The sequence below is a fragment of the Dromiciops gliroides genome, chromosome 3 (genome assembly GCF_019393635.1).
Source record: "Dromiciops gliroides isolate mDroGli1 chromosome 3, mDroGli1.pri, whole genome shotgun sequence".
NCBI classification, from domain to species: domain Eukaryota; kingdom Metazoa; phylum Chordata; class Mammalia; order Microbiotheria; family Microbiotheriidae; genus Dromiciops; species Dromiciops gliroides.
The window spans coordinates 565,503,581-565,507,546 of record NC_057863.1 but is presented as its reverse complement, the minus strand read 5'-3'; positions in this window follow the sequence as shown (position 1 = coordinate 565,507,546).

Sequence of the window (3,966 nt, the reverse complement as noted above, 5' to 3'; positions counted from 1 at the left end):
TAATGAGAAAGTTCTTATGAGTTAGAAGCATCATCTTCCCATGCAGAAATGTAACCAGTTTAACTTTTAATATCCATCATGGTTTCTGTTTACCTTTTTATACTTCTTGTATTTGAAAGTCAAATTTTCTATTCACTTCAGGTCTTTTCATCATGAATGCCTTGTAGTAAGATTATTGGAATTTGGCAGACTAATTAGGAAGAGCCACACCTGGCCTGCCCTGAGTGACATGTGCTGCTGATGTCAGCCAGAGAAACCCCTCTCCATAGGCAATTTTGAAGGACCTCCCCTTTTGGGGGATGAAGAGTAAACACTTTCTGAGGCGAGCTCAGTCTCTTCCAGAGTGACTTTCTCTTCCAGTGGTGGCGCAGCAGGAGGAGATGAGTCCTGCAAGCCCTGGATGCAAAGCTGGTTTTCCATTGGAGCTATGGACCCCAGGTGGTGAGTTAATATACAAGCCCTGCTCTTTTGAATTAGCTGAAATGGAAGCGAGTTTGGGGATTGTATAGACTTAGGTTAGAGTTAGGAGGATTATCCATATTTCTTTTTGGCTATTCCCTTGTCTTTCATTTTATTAATTTCACCTTTGCTGTTTATTTCATTCCCATTAATAAAACCTGATTCATTTGTGGAAAAGAGGCTGTTAGGCTCCTTTCTTATTGTCCTGGGAGAAATATCTAAAAAGGCAGCTCGGAGGGGAGGGAGCTTTGGACCGAGAGGTTCCTCATTATTTCCAGGACCCCAATATTACATTGAGCCACTCAATTAACTCTCTATATCCCTCACAAATCTCAGTTCCTTTGCTCTCCTGAATATCATATCCCAAGCCCTCTGATCCTTTAAAGTAGAAGCTGTTAGATCTTGTGTTATCTTGCCTGTGGCTCCACAGCACTTAAATTGTTTCTTTCTGGCAGCTTGCAATATTTTCTACTTGACTTGGGAGCTCTGGAATTTGGCTATAATATTCCTGGAAGTTTTCTTTTTTGGATCTCTTTCAGGAGGTGATCAGTCAATTCTTTCAATTTTTATTTTACCTTCTGCTTCTAGAATATCAGGGAAATTTTTCCTAACAATCTCTTGTAAGATGATGTCTAAGCTCTTTTTTGATTATGGTTTTCAGGTAGTCCAATAATTTTTAAATGAGCTCTCCTGGATCTATTTTCCAGGTCAGCTGTTTTTCCAAGGAGATATTTCACATTGCCTTCTATTTTTTCATTCTTTTGCTTTTGGCTTATTGTGTCTTGAATTCTCATAAAGCAATTAGCTTCCATTTGCTCAATTCTAATTTTTAAGGACTGAAATTTAAGTAATTGTGTATACTTAGATGGCTTCTCCATGAATTGAGTTCTCCTTTTTTATCATTGATTTTTTATATAAATTTTTTGTTCCAATTTTTTTTTCCTTCATCTTATCCTTCCTGACCTCCCTAAGACAGTAAACAATTTGATACAGGTTGTATATGTGCAATCATAAGAGTTGATTTCTCAAAGTATATAGTCAAGTCATTTGTACATTGAAAAGAAATTTCCATTGCTAATTGCAGTTCATTGGTAAGCTGAACTTTGTACAACATTAGGAATTCACATATCCATGAAATTTATCCATTGATCCTTTGGAAATGTTTATTTATCCCAGGTTAAATACCGCTGCTCTACATTTATATGACATACCAGATATGAAGGCAATGGTCATGAGTATTTGATGAAATGTGGACATTAATTTCTCCCAATCTTTCTTCCTTTTCCCCATGATTTGTTGAAGGGGTGAACTACTTTGCTTGTCTAATTTACTTTGAGAGATTTAGAAAACTTGAGTACTGCACCATTTACTAATTATAGTGTTTTCTTTATTAACTAATAGTGTTTAGTCCTAAGAGTGCTTAGATGATGGGAAGGAAGCTCTTCATTATTTTCACAGGTCAGGACAACTGGGGGCATTCTAAAGACTAGGAAGTAACTGTATGCTAAAGAGACAAGAGGGCATTTGCTTGTGACCATACAAAATATGAAGGGCTATTAGACTCAAAGTAAATGCCTGAGAGAGCTCTGTTTCTCATTCACACCCAATTCAAACACTACTAAGTCTATCAAGTAGGACCCCTGGGTGTCTGCCAAATTCCATTATTTTACCACAGTATAAACCTTTCTGGGGAATTAATACCTAAGGATTGCAGTGGCTGGGTATCAAACAAAGCCTTATCTGTTCCACACAAACCCAAGAAATACACTGAAGGCAATCTGAACAGGGGAGGACCCATTTATAAAGCTGTGTGAATCTAAGGATTCTTCATTTTGATTTCACTTCCGAAAGGTATGAAAGGATCATAGTTCTGGAAAGCATCTCATAGAAGTCATTTAGTACAACACCTTTTCCACCCATCATATCCAGGCAGAGATGAGGAGACTTAGCCCCAAATGGAAATAACCTTTCTAAGGCCACACAGAAAATATTGGGAAAAGCAAAATGGTTTACACTCCCAAATCAGTGACTTCATTCCCCTTGGAAGACTCCTTCCCCCAGTGCCTAGTCCCTCTACTTTATATATGTATATGCATGTATATACATGTATACATGTATGTATATATGTATATGCACATATGTACACATGCACACATACGTGTGTGTATAGGCAGGAGGCACATAATCACTCCATAATAAAATGAACTCCTAAGAAATGTCTCTTCTGAGTCACATTTCCTATTGTGTTCTACCCTTCATGAATGGGTGAAGAAGCCCTTACTCTGTCAAGCCCCATGCTCATTTCTGTTAATGCCTCCAACTCACCGCAGAAGCAGACCTCTATGTGTTCCTACAAGCCCTATGTTTGTCTCCAAGCACAATGGCCCCCAGTAAAGCTCCACAACTGGCCAACTAGAGGCCTAATTAATGGAATGCTGCCAGGGGAAAGCAAACAAGACAGAGCTCTCAGGGAATCTCATTGAGACTGCTTCTCTCTCATTGTTATTCTCCTTGGTGCTGTTCCCAACACTTTACCCTACACCAGGTATATCATTATATCTTTTTGCATATTACAGGCAAATGGTCCTATCTGTAGCAGGAGTTAGTCCCAAGTTAAGGACACAAAGGTATCAGAGCCTGGATAGCAGAGATTTGCAAGAACACAATAGTAAAGGATAGTTTGTTTGCCTCCTAGGGCTCTTGTGAGGAAATGAAGCTTCTTGCCCTAAGAGCTGCCAATTTGAAAGAGTTTTTAAAATTCTGTCACCACAGCAACATAAAAAGTATCCATGCTCTGGATGAAGGGTTCCAAATCCATCTGTGTAGGACTCCTATAAGAAAAGAGAAATCATTTGAGGTGGATTGTACCTTTATGGTACTGTTATATTTCCTGTACCTCTTTTGAGCAAACACACCAGCACTTCTCCCCCAATTCCTTGCCAGCAAACACCAATCTAAGCTAGGTAATTCTCTACTCTGTAGAGAGAAACCTACCTTTCCAAGGCTTCTGCCGCATCCTAGAAAGAAAAACAAAAATGAGGTTAGTGTATACAGTTCATGAAGTTTCTACTAAAGTTTCGCATGACACCAACCTCTAAAAGCCCATAGCATCCTGTTCCCCAGGAGCAACTTTCACTGCTCTTTTCTGTAATTTTCCTAATTTAACTGAAGTTCAACTTGGCTTAGTAAGTTGGCTTCTGGATACAGATGTTCTTCCCATGCTAGGAGATGCTTGGGCAGATCCTTTGTTGTGCTAGCAGAAATGTGGGCAAGCAAGAGGTCAATCTCATATTTATCCCATTTGGTGATAAGTCCCATTCCTTTATTCCCCATCACAGGGAGAACAACAGAGGGAAAAATATGGACAATAATAAAAGGCCTTTCAGGAATGAATGGGGTTCTGCAGGAGCCATCTCCACAACATCATGGAAACCATTGATTTTCCAGTCCTTCTGCTGCTTCCTACACATATGATAGATCCAAGCTAGAGGCATAGGATTCCTAGGC